The 21,534-nt window shown below is 38.9% G+C and overlaps 1 protein-coding gene and 1 non-coding gene across 3 annotated transcripts in view; both read left to right on the top strand.

Moving 5' to 3' along the window:
• The window catches only part of Runx1 (runt related transcription factor 1), a 275,103-nt gene that overhangs the window by 127,001 nt on the left and 126,568 nt on the right, over nucleotides 1-21,534 (top strand). The gene's annotated exons all lie outside the window — the stretch shown is intronic.
• On the top strand, nucleotides 20,213-20,315 carry LOC111817562. Its single transcript, XR_002821727.1, has one exon. It is a non-coding gene; the product is annotated as a U6 spliceosomal RNA (small nuclear RNA).

Here is a 21,534-nt window from a genome sequence, read left to right as displayed (position 1 = left end):
AAAAAAAAAAAAAAAAAAAAAAAAAGAAAGTCATAAACTTGACCAGCAGATGAGTACATAGAAACGTTTAGATGGCACCCAAGTATAGTAACGTCAACACATCTGAGAGCAATGTTAGTCAACAGAACCTGAAACTTCATCCTTCATCTAATATTTATTAAATCCCAGCTAGGAACAAAGTGCTCACACGCTGGGCACTCATTATGTTTGGATGCTATCCTAAGGAATGAAATTCAGTTTTTAGGCCTCAAAATTAATCCATTTAGTGAAATGGCACATGTAAAACTAGGGAAAATAGTAATCAAACCAATTGAGGTATAGCTGTGGTGCCAAGCATGGTCAGAAGAGGGTGAAAGAAAGACCATAGCGGAGATACTGGTTGAAGTGGTCTCAGAAGCAAGAACTCACTTAACCAAGTGGGAAGTAGCTGGACCCAGGGATAGCTGGATTGGAGCCATGTAACTGAATGACAAAGCACAAGAACCGACCTTTGCTCTGAAGCTTGGAGAATATGTGGTATCCACAGGTGGAGCCCTACAGGACTCACTAGTCCACCTGTGAGGAGCAGCAGTCCGCAGCCATAAGGAATGTCACAGCTCAGATTTGCTTGTGACCTCCCCCACGTCTGTGCACCATTAACCCACCTGCCTGAGAGGCTCTGATATGGCCAGCTGGCAGCAGCTTCCTTAGCTGAGTTGCCAACCACTTGTTGCTATGTCAGGATGAGATGCCCCCCCATCTTTTTTTGTAGTAATGTGTTAATCAAGCCAAGTTACAAAAAACTATAAAGCCTATTATGACTTTCCAAACAGTCACAAAGAGGGGAAGGTTCATGGGAGTGAGACACCAGAACTAGGATTGGGTGAAGGATAGAGAGGGGAAGGAGTATATTCCCCACAGCTGGAAGGACACAAACAAGGAGCAGGGAGGAAAATGTGACTTGTACCACCCTGGCCATGGATCTTGGAGGCTGGAACATCTTTCTGTATGCCAGGAAGAACATAAAAGACCAACAGCACACACACAAAAAAAAAATGCTAACAGTATTTTGAAGGAGAAAAATGTCACAGTGCTGTCATTTCTTCAGAAGGCTTAGCCTAAGGAGGCTTTGAAAACAAACCAGAAAGTGGGAAGGGACTGGTGTTAGGGAGACCAATTCACAGTGCAGTTCGATCAAAGGGAGAGGATAGCAGGATGACCCAAAACGTGACACAGTCCCTAGAGATAGTGAAGGCAGAACCGATAGAATTGGGCAGCCATGTGAGGATGGGATGTGAAGTCTGAAACCAGAAAACCCGGAGAGAAGATCATTGGAGAAGGGTGCCAACAAACCTGTCTGTAGAAGTGTTCCTGTCCGAAAGTAACCAAGAGAGGATGTGTCCTGCTACTGGATAGAGACAACAGGTTGCAACTTAAGGAGAAGCTAGGTCTGGAGCAAGTGTTGACAGTCACATTTGCAGATACAGTAATTGAAACTGAGGACATACCCAAGTGTCCAAGAAAGGTTTACAAGAAAAGAAAGATACAGAATAGTTAGGATAGATATACAGCTACTTTCACTTAATTCAATGAGAAGAAAGATTTGTACTAATACTGTTTGGACAGGATATCCCGTCTGCATCTTGTACTATGGATAACCACTAAGAAGATAACAATATACAATGTGTTACTTATTGAAAAAATTAAATAAATAAAAAATAAAAAAGGTCAAAAAAAGAAAAAAAGAAAGAGTAGTGAAGGTTGTTTTCTTTGGGGGGCGGGGGCTAGCTCACAGAGAAGGAAGAAAGTGACCAGAGGTGGGGAAATCTCAGGCTGCACTGATGCGCAGGGTTGAGGACATCCAGAGGAGGCACTGTCAAGGGTGCCTGAGGGGAAGCACTGAGTCAGTAATGGTCCACGTATGTGACATTTGAGAAAGCAATTTCAGGAGAGGAGTAGGAGTAGAAAGCGGGTCCCAGGGCTGAGAAGTGAGAGAGTGAGAATTTGGAGGTGGGAGGTGGGGCATTCTTGTGGGATGTGTGGCAGGCATGTGAGGAAAGAAAAAAGACTTTCAAAAGGGAGTGGGCAGCAAGGTTAAGGGAAGACAGTGGCTTCCAGACCCACTGGGCAAGTCTGGCCATGTTGGTAAACACCAAGAAATGGATCTGCACGTATCTGGGAGATGGAAGAGCATTGTTTCTTTCTTGAAAACTTCTTGGTGCCGTTGGCTGTGCTTTGTGTAACTGTGATAGTGCCACCACCCAGAGATGGATATATTACAGTGAGTACCCATGAGTGATCCGTGCAGATTCACCCTTGTATTCCAGGAACATAGCAAATATACAATAAATACTTTTTGAAAAACTGCATGTTTTGATAATACCTATATTGGTGTCCCTTTTCTTAATAAAATGATTTTTCTTAACTGTGCTTATGTTCATCTCAGATGTCAAAAAGGTAATTTAGAAAGCAACATGGAAAACAAAAGCTTAAACTTAAATAAAATGCAGACAATCCTGACTTACTGTGGTTCAACTATAGATAGGATAAAAGTGTTGCATTTTGATTTTTTGCCTCAGCACTAGCAGTTGAACCCAGGGCCTTTGCACTTGGCTAGACCTCCAAGGCTTTTGTGTTTGTTATTTTGAGACAGAAATCTTGCTAAGTCACTAAGTTGCCCAGGCTGGGTTCAAACTTGTGATCCTCCCAAAGTGCTGCAATCATGTACTTCAAGATTTTAAATTTTGATCGTTTTCTGGGCTAGGGATATGTAGTAAAACCCTGTCCCATGATGCAGGCAGTGTCAGGGAACCATAGCTTCTAGTCAGCCCCCAACAGCAGGAGAGAGCATGTAGACTATGAGGTCATTTGTTACTAAGCTAAGACTTTCAGTCGCTTACTTGTATTCATTCAGTACACTCTCAATTTAAAATATTTTCAATCTGCAGTGGTTGGTTGTTAACTGATTAATGAGCAATAGCCAAAAAAATATGAGTTACACATTTATTCTCACTTACCATTACTAAAAATAAAATAATCCCTTTTATTTTTATGTTCTACTTAGTCATAGCAGATGAAACACGTGCTTTAGCCCAAATGTGTCATGTGCTGGCTTTCATGTGAACCCAAATGCTAATCAATCATGATGTTTGCCTTCCCTGCTCTCAAAACAAAAGGCTACACCAAAGAATTATCACATGATCCTACTAGACATAATTTTAATCCTGTATAATTAAGTTTTTTATTGCCATCGTTGTTCAATAAAGGTGAGAAACTCAAAGAGTAAGAAAATTGTTGAGGGCTACAGTAAGTACATGAAATGATTTTCTAACTCTCCTTTCTTTCTTTCTGTATGATTAAAATATAAAAGAAATAATTTGAGAAAAAAGAAAAACTGTTACAGAAGCAAATGCTCTATTGAGGCAAATTTCATGGTTCTCACCATCAATGTCCCCATTCAGTGACTGTAAAGTGAAAATATAAATTTTCCCACATATGTACAGTGGATTTGGAAAGGTTATAGGCTTTCAACCCCACCATTTTATAAGATCCAGTTGTCAATGTACAGGTAAATTGATATGTAGTTTTTAATTGAATGATTTAGAGCATGCTCTAAGACAAAGTCTTATAAATCTCTGAGCTTCTTTGAAGGGTGAGAATATGTCAGCATAAGTAGTCATGGAAGATTGCCTGGTCTACAATTGAACTAACACCGTAGTCATACTGACAGTTATAATAACTTATCACTTTCATATTAAATAACATGGTTTTTGATGAGCTGATTTCCTTATCTTTCCTTGGTGTAAGTGCTAGAATACTGAAGAGTCATATAAAATATTTTGCCAAGAGGATGCTAAAGACATTTCTGTGCCTTAAGAATGCTGTCCTAGGGGCCAGGGAGATAGTTCAGTAGAATAAGCACTGCCTGGCAAGTGCAAGGTCCTAAGTTCAATCCTCGGTACCACAGGGGGGAAAAAAAGAATGCTGGCCTTAGTTGCTGTGTGCTGGAATGAGCCTTGGGTTCATGATGTGGTTCTTGTTGGAAGCTGGAAAGTGTACATCTGGTAAATACAGCAAAAAAGTCAAGGGGGAAAATGCTCCTCACAACAGATCCATTTCTGTTTTTAGTTCCTGGGCAGTTCTTTGTATTTTTCCACACGGTGTGAAAAACATGGTCATAAAACTAAGAAGAAGAGTAGAACAGTCAGAATGAAATTAGTTTATTTTCACTAAAACATATGTGGTTATTTTCTTCAGAGAAGGATCTTAATGGCATGATTGATAGCCCTCTATGGAGCTTTTCTATTTATGCTTTCCATATATCCCAATTACTTAGAGATATACAACGTGCCAATGCAGACAGAAGGGTTTACAAGCTGACAAGACTCTGGCCACTCTGAACCACAGGCAGGACTCCAGGCTCATGCCTGATGCTCAGACAAGGGAGGAGAGGGGCTTTCCTCCAACTGATAGAGGCTCCAAGTGCACTGGCCATCTTCCTGTTTTACTTCAGCAACACAGAGTTGTGCCATTGCTGAAAGGTCCCTTCTGGTTCTGAGACGAGTGAGCTCTCCAGTTAAATACAGACTCAGGCAACAGAGGGGCAGCTGGTGTCATCTGACTCCTGGAAAGAGTCCATTAATTCTGCTAATTGTCCTCCCACTCTGCCTTAAAAATCCCTGTTCACCCTCCCATGTGGACACACAGGATCTCTTCATTTTCAATTTGTGTCCAATCCTGGCATTTAATGCCATTTATGCTCATCACACTAATGGAAATATCAATTAAACACAATCAAGACTAGCTCTTACAGCAATAATGGACACTTGTACCTAAACTTGGAAAGGGGGAAGGAAGGCGCATGCTCCTCCAGGCATCTGGTGAGTGATTGTCAAGTGAATATGGAAACTATACTACATAGGACCAGTAAGGTGAAAATATTTGTATGGTCACATATGTGTCGTCTTACCAGACACAGTCATCAATGGACAGGTAAATTAATAACATTTTTGTTTGAAATAGAATCTTGAGGATCAAGTGCAAAGACAGGGTCTTAGAAGTCTTGGACAAATGGACTATTAAACAGCCCTGCAGAGGATCCGGGATCTATTCCCACAGTCAGTCCCTGTAGCACAGAGGTCTGCCCCAGCCCAGACAGCTCTTCAGAGAATGACTTCTAAACATCCCATTGCCAACACTTCTCTGGCATTTGAGTCTCACTGATTCAATCTTGAACTGAATGAGGTTGACAGGGGAGGCCCACAAAGCCCTTCAAGGTGCTTTTTCTTCATTGTTTTCAGTTCTCCTTGAAAGCTCACATCATATATTTCATGTTTCAGAGTGCCCTCCACAAGAAAATCAGCAGTGTAAGGCCAGAGCAAGGGGCTTTCTGAATTACTGACATAAAAGAAGCTTACAAGCTTTAACTTGCTGCATATGTCTCTCATTAAATAATCCCCCAAACTTCAAAAAAAAAAAAAAAGAGAGAAGAAAGAAAAAGAAATCATCATCTGTAGCTAAACATCAAACAATAAGACTATTTTTAGGCTTCCATACCATTAAGAAATTAAATTCCATGCATTCATCTTCCAGTTATCTGGTTCTACTAAAATGACCTTGAAAAAGAATGTGAGTGAATAGAGCCAAAACATTTTCTGCTAAGTATATGGGCTGACATTTAAGAGAGTTCTTTGGTAAGAAGAGTCTTAACATGTCATACATGTGAAGACAAGAATTTTAAAAGGTTGGTTTGTAGATGATTTTAGAAATCATACAGAGCAGGCTTCTTTGGACCTGTGTTTGTATGTCTCTCTACCTCATATTCAGAATCTGTGGCGTGAAGTCAGATACTTTGCTTGGCATGGCTTGGAATGGGCACAAAGCTAATACGATATTGAAATGTAGAGAGCTATTCTTATGCAAAAGCAAATGGATGTTTTTTGGGATGGTCTCCAGGAGGTGCTGCAGAAACAGAGACAATTCCAGGAGTAGCCTTCATACCAGTATCTTAGAATATAGTCAGCAGCATGAGGAAACCATTAGCTCACTACTCTTTGACCCCTACTGCAAGTATCCACCAAAAACAACCTCAGCTTTCTCCTTGAATAATGTCAACTGTGCTCATTTTCATCTATTTCTCTAACCCTAAAAGAAGGGGTATAGAAAAGATGCATTACGTAGCACTACTGAGAGGAAGTAAAAGCTGGTGAAGGATGATCCACAGTCTTGATTTTCTTTTTTTTTTTTTATTTTAGGGAAGGGTCTACAGGGTGTTCAGGGTCTCACTACTAAATGGACTCACAGTGACCTACCTGTTTAGAGCCTTCCAAGAGCTAGGATTACAGGCACGCACCACCACATCCAGTCTCAATTGCCATCTCAGTGTCCTTTGGGGCAGGGCTGGCCTGGTGATCGAACCCCCAGCCCCAGCATCTGCTTGCAGGTACTTTAATCCACTAAGCTATTTGACCAGCCCCACAGTACTGATTCTTAGTACCCTTCAATAGGCTTCAACTGCAAAATGTAGAAATGAATGCAAATGAGGAGCCCAAATTCATGCTTCTAGAGAACAGCAGTCAGAAGGAACAAACAAGTCTTAATTCCCAATTCACTGAATTGATTCAGATTCAAGTCCCATGAGCAGATCTGGCTCCCTCAAGAGAGCTCTGATTATTTTTGTCTGGGATGCTATGATAACACCACAACTAAAGAAAATGAGAGTGACACATGGACGGTAGAGTGACTATAGCAACCATCACAGTTCTAGCTTAAAACTTGTGAGAAGAACATTGTGGTTGTTCATGCATTGGTCAGATAATTAAGCCTAGAGAAAGAGTGACTCTGTCCAGACCTTAAGAATATAGGGAGCTGAAGAAGGGCCATTCCAGTATTTTCCGTGTAGTAGTAGCTAAAATAAATTTATGGTGGTGATAAGATCAAATATTTGCAGTTCTTTGCCCTGATGTTTTAATAATATTGCGTCATTGTTTCCATCCATAGGGCAGTCAATCCCTGAATTTATTTGATTTCAAGTGGAAGTGGGCAAATACAGTTTTAAAAAGCTACAAACACAAATTAAAGGTTTCTGAGCCCAGTGGAAGAGACACATACAAATTAACAGTTGCCTTTAAGGCATCAGAAAGTTCCTACTCTCCCTTATGAAAGTCTTAGGTAAAGCATCGCCTTACATGTTTGTAGCAGCAGAACAGTGCAAGGTTAAGTGGGACCTGTCAATGGTGAGACTCTTGAAAGGCTCGTAAGCCTCTTGCTCTTGGAATAAAACTAAATATAGCTGACTTTATGTTTCGTTCAATTCTGACTTAAGACTTAGAAACATGTTGAATGTGTTCTCTTTATAACCAATCTTTAGGTTAGGAGATATATATATATATATATATATATATATATATATCACATATATATTAACTATGACTTTATTCATTCATATGGGAATATGGATATTATACTATCAAAGCACTGATTTTGAAAATTATAAGTAGACTGACTCTTGCAGTTTTTCATGTATGTTTTCTGTGTATTTACAATGCAACTTGGGAAATTCTAGATTTTGATGACTAACATAAAACATGTTTAACTAAGACAGTAAAGAACTAATGAATATCCACCACTTGATAGGCCACATGCAACCCTTTATTTAGGGTCTAGAAATTTTGGGCTGGTACTTACGTGAAAGCTGCCATTATTAATTTGCCTCCTAAATCGTTAATGTTGCTCCATCCTCCTGACAGCTCTCATCCCACAAAATTCTCAGTAGTCACTTTCTGGCCTCATTCCTCAACTCAACCAAACACTAGACATTCAAAGGAAAAGCAGTTAGAATGGACTGTGTACTGGAGACGCTAGCAGGATTTTTGTTGATGTTGTTATTGGCTATTGAAACGAATAAAAATAAAGCTAATGAAGTTGAAATGTTTCCATCAATCTTACGTAAATCATAAATGCATGGTGGCTATTGATGTTCACTTAAATTTAAAAAGAGGAGAGACTTACTTACTTGCACAACTCGGGCTAACCTAAAAGATCTTGTCTAGAAAGAAGAAAAATAAAAATGAGAACCTGGTGACAAAATGATCCAAACATCATAGACCTTGAAATGCTGCAGAGATTCGCTCACTCGGGGACTGGTTGGGACTGAGTGTCCCATGTGAGCATGGGAAGCTCTGTTTTCATGGCTATTTTTTTGTGGATTGGCATATATGTTGGCTCCTGAAGAGAAGGTGTTAGGTACCCTCTAGTCAGCCCCTGTTAGAGGAAAGGCTTCTTGGTCCTTTTTAATCCAAAGCTTCCTGGAAAACCAAACCCAGGGCCCAGCTGTTGTTTCTTTAGGGTATAGAACACTGACACAATGGAGTTTCCGTTTCTTCCCTCATTTTGCATGACAGGTATACGTGGGTTGGTGGGAAGAACTTTGCCTTCCGTGTTTTCCACTATGAGGGTGTGAACTTCCTATATATCACACATGATTATTAAGTTCCTCTCTGATAAAAGGGATTCAAAGTCTATTGATGAGCAATACAGAAGCAAGCAGAGCAACAGATGTGGCCATCTGTTTTCATGTGACATTGCTATCTATAACAGCAGCTGTTAGAATAAGAAAGTACGTCTGTTGGGCCTGGCAAAATATTAACTTTACTTTTTTAGTTTTTTTTTCTTTCCTTGTACAATGTGTGTTTTATGGAAAGCCCACCACTTAGTAAGATTCTCTAAGCTAAAAAAAACTTACTAATTATTTATCATTTACTTCTTTATTCCAAATATTAAATATTTTCACAGTATGTTCACTGATCTATTGATAAACTTTGATTTATTGATAATTATTGTTCATACGACTTTTATGAAGAAAACATTTAAAATACTAACTTTGTTTTTATATGAACAAAACCTAGTAGCGAAAAACACAAGTTTTGCTTACAAAGACTTTTGTCAGTAGAAGACTTAAATTCCTTTGCCCCTAGCACATTGCCAGATAAACAATAAAGTCATACTTTGCTAGAACATTTTCCAAAGCTTATTTGACTAAGGTATCATTGGAAGGTGACTCTTTTCTCCTCTTTACAGACAGATAAAGACATCATGAGGAATGGGCAGAAATGTTAATAGCAGGCACCAAAAAAAAGTGTTGAAAAAAAGAGAATGTATTTGTTTTAGAGATTTTAATGAAAGCCCAAGTTTCCACCCTTATTTTTAAACAATGTGTGTTCAGCATTTTGACAGATGTGGCAATTGGCAGGTCTGAAAGATCTCCACATATAGGAAAATATTAATTTCCAAGAATAAAAGAATGGCAAATGAAAAGCAGAAAGGAAATTTATCTCCTTGAACCCTGAGAAAAATGTCAGACTAAGAGAATGTTAAGCTTAAGAAAGAAAAACTCATTCTCATTTTTTATTCCAGTGAGAATGAACTTAGCCATAAACTAGAAACTAGAATAATTTACATAAATAAGTGGTTCTGCTTGAGGATTTTCTGTGTTTTTGTTTGGCTGAAGATAACACCTCACTAAGAGTAACAATAGGGGGTCCAGGAGACTACTGAGTGGAATAAGCACTTCCCTGGCAAGCACAAGGGCCTGAGTTCAATCCCCAGTTTGAAAGAAAAGAGAATAGATCAACTTTAGCTCTTTTGAAAACCTGATTGGTACAAGGCTACTTTTAAAAAATCATGTATGACATATATAGGCATTTAATATCTCAATCTCTTCATAGAGTCTTGGAGGCTTTTCATTGAATAGTGTGTAATTTGTGATTGATTAGCTTCTCCCATTAACCAAAATTTACTTTAGAAGCTGTAAGTGGACTAAACAGCATGTAACTGTGAATATCTGATATCAGCCCCCCCACACATCTTAAAAACTCTCTCTCACTAATTCATGTACTAAGGTCTAGGATGTTAGGGACAGAATGTAAAAGCAGCTAGGGTAAGCATAACTTCTCATTTCTTGGGAAGTACAGAAATCTTTTACATTGTTATGAAATCTATAAATACAAAGTAATAGAATTTTTTAAAAGGAGGCTCCCCTTTCCTGGTACCTTCGAATGAAAACCTCAGAAAAAGTAAAGGAAAGGTGGAATGAATTGATGAGGAATTTTTCTTTCCTGTATCCAGAGAACAAAAGTATTTTTCTTTTGTGTTTTTTTTTTTAATTAGGAGATTACGTAACCTAATGGAATCAGGTATAACATAAAAACCAACCCACAGCCCCACACTAAGCATCAAAAAGTCGCCTAATCCAATTCTTCAGATTACTTTTCCAAGTAAAGAAAACCATTTCTTCAACATTTAGACTGATCTCGAATAAAAAGTGGCTACGCATGAGGTAATCTCACAGGGTGCTTGCTGGTGATTCACTTTATTATTAAGTTGAGCTTTGCAAAGCAAATGAAATATGGAAACTGAGGAATGAGAGAAAAGCTAGAGGACTAAGTTGTTGCCATGATTTCACAGAAAGCCCCAGAGTGAATCACCAGAGGAGCGCCAGCTCAACAACAAGTGATTGTACTTTGCATTGGCTGACAGCCACCAAATTACAATGGAACGTTACCAGGTCTGTCTGTGTCGTTTAAAATATTACAGTAACAACAATAATAATAACTAATTGTTTGAGTATAAAGAAAAGACTGTATTAAAAAGAGAATGTTGCACTAGTCAGCCGACAGAATAAATGATAACCTGACCTTTGATTCAGAGAGTCTTTATTAGGTGACAAAGATTGGGTGCATGTGCATATGATCTCACGTGCTTGGGGCCAGGCCACTGTCTGAGACATGGCACGCCTAGGTCAGAGCACAATGGAATCCTTTGTTTGTATTCTGTGCAGCCTTTTTAAAATGCTTTTTTAAAAACCAGAGAATCATTTTCAGTTTTTAAATCAAATTTACCCCTTTCCCCCACAAAGCCACCATAAATAGCAGTCTGAATAGAAAAAAAAAAAAGATAGCTCTTCTCAACTGGCAAGTATTTCTGTAGAAATTACAGAAGGTATTATATGTTCTGCTAAAACCAGAGGCTAATGCTGCAAGAGCCTGAAAACCCTTGCTTACTTTTCCAGTCCGCCTGATGGTGTTTAGCAAGCACTGTGTTCTTACGGGGCCGCAAGCCAGAGCCCTGCAACGCATTCGATCTGTTAATATTTCTTGCCAGACTGAGAATTTTTTGCCTACTCCAGTGTTCATAAAATTCCATCTCTGAGCAATTAGAGAAATGAGATGCCACACCTGTACCAGCCTCCCACATTTACATGGTGAGCAGCTCTTTATCAGAAGTGCCTTCTACACAGAGATGCCTGTCCTGTTTTCATTTAAACTCACGAACATCTGTTCCCCAGGAGATGGGTTAGCTACCAAGCACTACTGTTAGATTTCTCGCCAGCAAGTCTCATTCCTTCATGTGGTTTCTGTTTTCTTCTTTAAACAGTTAATTATGTTTTATTCTTTCTTCTATAAAAGCTAAATTTAGCCAAGTTTTGTACTAATTTAAAACATTTTCTGGAAATGACAGTGTGCTATTGTTTAAAAAAAAAAAAAAACTAGCAGAAGCTGAATTCTAAATGGTTGTCACAAATGAATAGAAGGGGGAAAATGATTGTGGCAGCGTGTGTCTTTAAGTCTCAAATTTTATTTGATGGATGTGGACAAATAGTGTTTGGGTCATAAATCAATTCGCACTCGGTACTCACACATGCACTGTGATCAGAAGTGGCTTCTGGGAGAGGAGTCTCCCGGCTTGGCATCTCCCCGTGTTATTTTCTTCTTCATGTGGATTGAATGTAAATTCTGAATTCTGTGTGACACCGGCCATAGGGAAGCAGAGACATGTGTTTTGTATAAACACTGGCAAATCTGCTGTGGTGTGTACCAACTGCATCAGCCCACTTTGCTGTTTATGGGGCCACTTGCTGTGCTTGGTCTTTTTTTTTTCTTTGAGTTTTATTCCAAACATTAGCATAAGAGAGGAAAGCGATAGCTCTACTGGGCAAGCTTCATCCTGGTGATTATGACCTAAGAGTGATTTTCCCCTAGGGGGACATTGGCTATCTCTGGAGGCATTTGAGGCTGTGACATTAGAAATAAGGATTGCTGGTCAGAGGTGCTATTCAATATCTTACTATGCACATTAAACATCTCCACAACAAACTTATCTAGTCAGAATGACAATAGTTCTGAGATAGAGAAAGTCTGCTCTAGCTATTTTACCAAAAAGTGCCCACTTGGTTCACAAAAAACAGTTCAATTATTATTACCATCTACACCAATTGTTACTAACAATACAAAAGTCCCTGAGCCTAAGGCACTGGCAAAGATATTCAAAGTTGTATTCACCCATTATTTCTTTTATAGTCCCTAAACTTCTACAACAAATTTATTTGTGAAGACATTTTCTCTACAACAGATGAGAAAATAAGAAACTAAGTCTTTAATTCATGTGTACTTTGAATATCAGGGGCAGATTTAAACCCAGAGTTTAATCCAATCCAACCCTGCATCAGTCAGGAATCACCTAACTGTGGCTCTGGATCAAAAACCCTGTCAGTAGAAAGAGAACTCACCACTGTGGGATCCACTTCGTGGTTCTTGCATGGTGCACAAGAGCACATAAGAAGCAGTTAACATGTGGGTAGCACATTAATTATAAAAGCATATTTAGTTTCCTCTCTAATCCCCTTTATTAAAGTCACTCAAAAATGTCATTGGGTTAAGAATTTGTCAAGTGTAAAGAGATTATGTTTTGAACTAACAAATGTAGAATGAAGACAGGATGAAAAATATGAAAATAAAGACAGCAAGGCAGAGAGAAAATAGGAAAGTTGCCAAAAAATGGAAAAATGGGGGGAAAATTGAAAAATGCTGTTTCCAGATGAGTAGCTGAAAGTCTTCAACCTATAAGACCTCTGTGGACACTCTGGGCCATCTCTCCACTCTTATCCTTTTTTTCTGATTCACACTCACATTCTCTGCTTCTAGAATAAAGTTCCTAAGAGCTTTGACACCCTGAGTTCATCATATACCCCTCTGTCACTGCCAGACCTACAGGATCAGGAACCCCATGAAGAGCCCACATCCTCTATTTTTGTTCCTCTGGTCTAGTTTTCTTGCCCCCTAAAGTGCCAGTATGTGAGCTGGCCTGTGTGTCCACATCTTGAGACCCTCTTAGCTTTTTAGTGCCAACAAGACCAAGTTTTCCAACATCTGCTGAGACCCAGATGTCCAGACCAGTACTTGGTTGGCAGGATGAACATGATGTGAATGTCAAAGCCAAATGCAAGAGTAACAGTCTGGACCCCATGGGGAAGGTCCCTCTGGCTGATCCGCCAAGCATTACATTCAGTAAACATGGACTAAATATCAAGGTGCTATCAGTAGAAAGATGAACATGGCATGGGCTTTGACTTCCAAGGGCTCAGTCTAACAGAAGAGCCACAAAGTGTCTCCAAAGATGGATGGAAAGCAGAACTTGCACCAAAAGATTATACATTGCAAATGTATGCTTTACAATTTGGAATGGGTTGAAAGGGTGCAAACTTTAAAGTAACAAAACCCAAAGAAATGAATGAAATAAAAAGAAAAGACATAAAAAGAGAGGGTGCACAGTAAATGGGTACTGACTGTGTGAGCCATAGCTGACAAGAAACTCTCGAGTACTTTTAGCATCTGGGGACATACCCAATGTGGCTGTAAAAATCTGCTGTGTCCTAGAACAAAGGTGAACAATGTATGTGTGGGATCCTCCCCTCTTACGGTCTCTCAGTGATTGAAAATCTACCCACAAGGTGTCAATCCTCCTGCACTCTCTAATTGTCACTGAGCAACTCAGGAAGCCACTGGCTAGCCCAGTATCCTTAAGTACTACTACTGTACCAGGTAACACAGATGTGACTGATTCCTCTTGTCAGTCAGCATTATTCACAGGAATTCTTTAGTCTATGGTGACAAACCAGCTGCTATAGATTTATGATGGTGTCTACTGTCCAGTTGCCAATACTACCCAGGCCCAGAAGCAAGGAGCCTTCTAAGGCACAGAGCTAAGTAGGTCTGGGTGGTGAGTGAATTTGCCAACCACATCAGTTAAGTTTGAATAGTGTACTGCATGCCCAGCCAAGCCAAAGACTAAGTTAAAATCTAGGAACATTTTATTCAAAAAGAGGCACAGATCTTGACATTTCTCTATTTTTAACTCAGTATACATGGAATATAGTAACAACAGTATTTGCTTTCTTTTCTTAATAACTTAAGAACAGAACTTAATAACTCCAGCTTGCCAGAAGTCATTTAAAAACACCCACACACATCAAAACTTGGTGAAGGACGGATAGCATACCATTGCTGATAAACTGTCAGATGTTGGGTTTAGTGTTACTGACCTAACATGTCCTAATGTTTATAAAAGGTTAGAAACCTAATCTATTAAAAATAAATGCAAATAGCATCAGAGCCCAGTTTGGATGTAATTTGTTGTTGGCACATACATGTTTGGGAACACTGGTTCCTCCTGACCATGCTTGTTTGTGGTGTGTACCTAGCTTGCACTTCCTACTACACACAAAACAACAGCTCTGTCGAAGGCAGGTGGGTATATAAGACTGGGGAAGAGCTGTTTAGTTTGAATTAATTCCACCATCAAGATGGTCTCCCAACAGCAAATTTTCAAAGCAGTTACATCTTGTATATCTGCCTTTACAAGCTTTGCAAAGCAATCAGCTTTGGATGAACACACTTTACTTTATATCCCCATTTATCCCACATTTCTTTGCATGAAACTTTATAACATTGCTCCAAATGCATGTGATCCTTATGCATATGTAGGTGTCTGTACTCAGGAGATAAATAGGGTGGACATCTAAAGGAGGACACAGTGAGCACAGAGATGGAAGGGCAGTAGGAAAAACTGGTAAATTAGAGAAACCAGAGATGAAAGAAATCATGCTTGCCATAGTCTGGTTCAGGAACCTCTCCCAGAGGTGCATATCCAAAGGTCACCCATGTGGCACTGTTGGGAAGTGGTGGAACCTCTAAGAGATTGAGCATAGAAGAAGTTTTAGGTCACCGATGTACCCTCAAAGGGGACTTAGGGCCCTGGTCTTTTCCTCTGTCTCTCATGCTCTTGACTGTGAGGTGAACCGGCTTCTGTCATACCTTCCATCCGTGATAGAATGTCTTGCTGTAGATCCCAAAGCAACAGAAAAAAAACAGCCATGGACAAAAGCTTCCACATCGATGAACTAAAATAAATCTTTTTTCTTTATAAGTTGATTGTCACGAGCATTCGGTGTAGCAATGAAAAACTGAATAACACAGTCTAAAAGAAGTATAGAAAAATCCAGGAAGTGAGAAAACGTCCTCTAAGCACTAGCATTTCACATGAAATAGCAGCATGGGATGAGCATTTGCTAGTATGCATCACTTGGTGATGAGAGGCAGCATGGAGAAAGGAGACAGAAATAAAGTTCAGAGAAAGGGAGTCTTCACTTGAACACTAGCTCTGTGGCTAGATTTGGCAACCACCTGATGAGCTCCAGCATCTGTGTCAGGTAGGACTCTGCCAAGTATGAGGGAGTCATGAAGCCTGAGTTAATCTGTATCACAAGTAACGTCATGCAGTCACGTTCAGTTTACTGCACTTTACACCCATGGCCTCCTCCTCCTCTCACTCCTCTTCCTCCCCTTCATTAGTTTATGTGCTATCTGTTTTATTAAGCATTTTAATGTCTATGATATGATAATCATTTTACGTAATAACTGACAAAAGTAAAAATAAAACTTTCTATAAATTAATACCAATCCTCTTCACAAATTGAAACAGCCTTTCAGTCAATCAAAATCAGAATCTGTAGATTTCCGTTGGCTTCTAGACAGATTTGATGCTTCCACCCCTCCCCTGTCCCTGTCTCTCTTTTTTTTTTTTTTTTTTCCCCAATGTTACCCTCTCCTGGTTCAGTTTACCCTATGCATACAGACAATTTGCATTCCCAAAGTTCAGTCGCATCAAATTTGTCTCTTGTCCAAGACTTCCAGACTCTCTCCTGCATACGTTATCACGGACAGCCTTCTTAAGGTCTCTTTCAACATGGGCCCAGTGGTTCTATGTCTCCCTATCTTCCACTGTGCCCTCTACGTGTTTAACTCTCTGCTCTGGAGATTGGAGCTATCTCTAAAGCACACAGCCACATCTTCCCCTCTTGCCTACTGCAAAAATCAGTAATTGATCACAGCACTCCTTGCTCCTGTGTTGTTATGCCTCAGAATCGCTTTTTTGGCCAGCTCCAATCAATCCGATTCGGCTTCCCAATGCACTTTATTCTGTCACTCCTCCTCTAGTGATCGTGGGAGAAACAGGAAACAGGGCCTAACTTGGGTTTAGACTATTTTATTGCTGCTGTCGGTTGCTTTTTTTGAAAAAGACATGTTGATGAACTTGTTTTCAGATATAAACTATCTTTGGCAAACACAGACACTACCTTTCAGACACTTAGAAAAATAATAATATTATTGGAGGAATTTTAAAAGACTGAGTCACATCGAGACACAGGTGTGTGAGAACAACTACCACAAATCTCTTCAACTTTCCTTTTGTGGGTTCATCAGGATGCTCCCACAATCACACAGAGCAGTGCAGAGATCAATTAGATAATCCTGAGACTAGACAACAAGACCCATCTGATTCCAGCCCACGTGTCGAGAAGGCAGCCATGAAGGGGAGCCTGCTGCCAATCCTAGCCAGCATTGCTCGCTGCCACTGAGATGGCTTAGCGAGCTTTGCAGGCATCAACTGTGAGTTGTCTGGGATTTAGCAGTGAAATTTGGGGGATGAAGTTGAGAGTAGAAATTGTCACCTCCTAAAATCAAGAAAGAAATGGTATGGCTTAGACTCAAGAAGCTGCCTCTAAAGATGGTACACTTGCAAATTTTTCCTTTTTTCAAATCTCAAAATTTCATTTCAAATATTTTTAATAAAGTGAAGACTTAGATGATATAGATACAGATAGAGATAGAGATTATAGTTATATAGATTTCTCTTTATGTGTCCTTATGGAGTATATTATTTACTCCTTTTTTATTGAGCTTTCTACTTTTATTTTTATTTTTATTTTATTCCCATAATTTTATTGATAAACAAATGGCAATGAGACAGTTTCAAATCAAATTGGTAGGACAGTTTCAATAATTCACACATTGCATACATTCTTCCTAGTGGTTAATTGCTGTACAAGATGCAGACATGATATCCTATTTACAAACACCATTAGAACAAATCCCTCTATTCATTAAGAGAATGTAACTATATATCTATCCTAACCACTTTGAATACACAGATACAAAATGGACATTCATCTGTATACCCTTTTTTTGTTAAGTTCCGTTATTTGAATATTATAGGTGTGTAAACTCAGCAAAATGTTCTAAGAGAGTCCAGTAGCCCATAATAGTATTGGGTCTTCCGCTTGACTGGCAATGTCAGAAATTGTTGACCTGAGTCCCCTACAGCTCAACATAACAGCATGGCTTTACATCTTACATTTCATTTTTATACTTTTCTGCTGGGTGGTTAAGATCAAGGTAAAGCAGGACCTATGCAACAGGAGTTGTAGCTTTTGGGTCTGATAAGGTCAGTGAAATTCCCTCAGGATTTATCGTGAGATCTTGTACCTCAGATTGTAGAACCTTTGTCAGTGTCAGCCATGTGGATGAGTCACGGCCATTGCTTGGCCAATGTGCTCCCTGTGAAAGCCTGAGAGAATATTTTCTCTCCATGTGACTCTCCTTAGGCACATGGAGTGTATTATTTACTCCTAAAGAGCAAAGAACCATGTCTTATCTTTCATCTGCCACAGCAATTAATAGTGAATATTGAAGAGGGAATATATGAATACTTAAATATTCAAGAAGTTTCAGAATTGTCCAGGATAATTTCAGTTAAAAAATAAATGGCACTATGGCCCCTTTCAAAGCTCTAAAGAACTTACTATAAGGAGCACATGTACACATGTGCATGGGCATGAGTCTGTGTGTGTGTGTGTGTGTGTGTGTGTGTGTGTGTGTGTGTGTGTACATGCATGCCTGTGTTTAATGCAGGATACAGAAAATCACAACAAAGTAGCTTGGGTAAAGAATATTAAAATAAGATCTTCTTGAAGGACCACCCATTAATTCTTAGTTTCATCTTTGGCAAAACTAAGTTCTTGCTTCACTTGTTTTCCAGATAATGGGCTATTGAATATTTTATAAATTGTTTCCTTGTTGATATTTTATCAAAACCAGTACCAGTGTCTCCACTGTTGGTCATATTAGTTGGCTGGCCAAATGTTCATTTATATAAAGGCATTGATTTGGAAACCTTGGGAATCATGAAACTCAATATTAAGGTCTATAATGAATAAAACATTTGTGAATCCATCTTAAATAAAGAGCAAACAGGTCAGCATCCTTTCTCTGTTACTCTTCACCAACTATACCCTAAAAAAATGTTTCGGGAAGCATATCTACTTCTGTGAGTTCAAATGGGTCTAAATTATCAAGGCTATGTTATTTATTTATTTATTTATTTATTTATTTAGAGAGTACAAAGTAGTATTAAAATGTAAAACTTACAAGTGATACAGAATTTCACTTGACAAAATAATATGAATTTCACAGCATTTGTTGTAATGCGTAGTGTTGTCTTCTAGCTAGTTGTTCATATTACTAGATATATGCATGTAAAATTGGAAGAAGAAATAAAAAAGAAAGAAATATATAAGAAATGAATAAGACAAAAAGGAAAAACAATTGAAAAAGGGAGACAAAGCAAATTAAGCATTTAACTGTTCCTTTCCATAGACCATCAGAACTCCACAGTACCGTTGTCCAATCCATCCTGCTTATATGCATAGGTATATCTATTTCCCTCAATAACTCTCCTGTCCACCTCAACTCTGTAATTCCTTCCTTTTGAACAGGTTCATTCCTTTTTTCCAGCATCTATTTTGCCTGTCAGATTTTATTTTCTCTTTCAGGTTCTTACACTAAGAAAACAATATGATGTTTGCACATGTGGGTCTGATTTATTTCACTTAAAAGTCTGATCTCTAGTTGCATCCATTTACCAATGAAAAGGGCTGTGCTATTTCTAAGTAAGCCACAGTATCGACATTTGTGTTTTCTTCCTGAGATGGCTCATTTTATAATCATGCTGTGGGGGCATTTTAGAATCAAACTCTTAAATGAATACATTATGGCAAAGTCCAGCAACTTATTGAAAGTCCTAACTTAAACATCTGATTTTTCCAAAGAAAGATGGTGTGTGTGTGTGTGTGTGTGTGTGTGTGTGTGTGTGTCCATGTGTGTACCAGGAATTGAACTCAGGACCTTTCTCTTGCCAGGCAGGCATTGTGCATCTAAGCTAAATCATCCTTGGCCCAGAAAGATGGCATTTAATAATTTGTATCACTAATTTCAAAAGGAATTATGAGAGCCAGAAAGATAGTTCAGCAGACTAAGTACCTGGTTAGTCAAGCACAGGGACCAGAGCTCGATCCCCAGCACCACATGCCACACCAGACCACCCCCTAAGCACACTGAGTCAGCCACTGAGACTAGGCATGGTGGCATAAGCCTGTAATCCCAGCACTGGGGAGGCTGAAAACAAGAGGATCACTATGATTCTGAACTGCGTAGTCAGACCCTATATCAAATACATAAAACATAATACTAACAAAATAATTTGTTTAAAATAAAGCAAATCTATTTCTTGACTTCTGTTTCTCAGTGATGAGTTGATTCAGACTAATCTGCAGAGTTGGGATAAAGGAGGCCTGTCTAGTCTTGCTTCCTACAGTGGTAAGGACTTAGGACAGAGAGTGGAGATTTTTAAAGGTGCTTTACTTCCAAACTAAAATCCTAACAAGATCTGGAGAAATAAAGTTTAAAGACTCTGAGCCCAGTAATTTACCAGCACATTCTGCAGGGACTGTTTCTTTTAGTGGGCTCAATGGCGTGGGCTCAAGAAAGCATATTACTATTTCAAACTACACAACAGATTCTTTAACATAGAAAGGGGTAACTTAGGCCAGAAAACTTTAAATGATTCTAATTAGCCTTCTAGTTGTAACATGACCCCTTCAGAGATAAGTGTCTAGATTAAAAAAATAATAATAATAATAACTCTATGGCAAGAATATTTACTCAAAATTTTTATTGGCAGTGTGGTCATTTATTATCCATTCAGTTTAAAGTTTTAGTGCTAGCTTTGGCAGAAAATATACTAAAATTGGAACAATGCAAGGAAGATTAACATGGTCTTTGCACAAGGAAAACATGCAGATTTGAACTAGTTGTATAAGTCTAGATAGAATTCCAGACTCTACTAAATCCAATGGAAGTTTCTGCAATGATGGTAAATATTCCTTAACATTACACAATTCAATATGATAGCAACTAGCCACAAGTGTCTACTAAACACTTGAAATTTGATTATTCCAACTGAGGAACTCATTTTTAGGGGGTGTGTGTTTGCTGAGGTAGGGTCTTGCTACGTGGTTCAGGCTGGCCTTGAACTCACTATGCAGTCCAGGATGTTGGGAACTGATTTTAGATGATATTCAATTATATTTAAATTACCACATGAAATTAAAGGCTATTCATAGATAGTTTTGCTCTATAGTAATGAGTGGTTCTCAAGCTCGCTTATTGGACTCACTTGGAGAGGTTTTTATAAAAGCAATGTCCACTTTCCACTCCCAGTGATTCTTATTTAATTTGATATGGGAAATAAACTATGGGCATTGTGAATTTAAAGATTGCTCTAGGTAATTATGTGTAGTAATTTCTAGAACTAAGTTTCTAGAGGAGACATAGCCAGAGCCAGCTGGTTAGTCCATCAATGAGCTATGACTGGATTCGAACTCCTGAATATTATCAATTGAAGATACCTTGCTTTGTGTCCCCAAAGCAAACTTTTCTTGTATAGCATGCTTCACTGACAGTGTGGTAGGCATTATATGCAATCTACTCTAATAGCACCCTTACTGGGTTCTAAAATATTCACTGTACGGTACTATGGTTTTTGAAACTACTATCAATGGGAAAAGTAAGTGGCAAACCCAAGGTCAGAGAACTTTATTGAATTCATGGTCTGAAAGCACAAGCAAATAATCCATAGTTAAGGCAAAAATCATTGGGAGAAGTGAGTTATCTGCCAAGCCCCACATGTTTCCACCCAAAGCAAAAAAACAGAAGAGTTGTCATCTTTGGCCCAAGTCTTTATGTGACACCACCATCTTCCACCTAAGACAAATTATATTATCTGTAAAACAATTTGCATTGTAGGTAAAGGTCAGCAGATGGGAAGTCTGATTAACAAATGAACAACAGATTGTACTACATTTGTGTGCCTGGTGTGCTATATATTCTGTGTCATGGGCAACATGAACAGTAGAAAGAAGACTGAAGTTCTGCCTGTCAACATAAAATCCTTTAATGGCACTTTGTAGGACCAACTGCTTTTCCTGTATCCACATCCTTCAAACTCTTGTTCTGTAATTGGCTCGTTTTCTTCATGAATTTT

This window comes from Octodon degus, unplaced genomic scaffold (genome assembly GCF_000260255.1).
Source record: "Octodon degus isolate 3935 unplaced genomic scaffold, OctDeg1.0 scaffold00061, whole genome shotgun sequence".
Taxonomy (NCBI): Eukaryota; Metazoa; Chordata; class Mammalia; order Rodentia; family Octodontidae; genus Octodon; species Octodon degus.
This window is presented reverse-complemented; position numbering and strand designations above follow the sequence as displayed.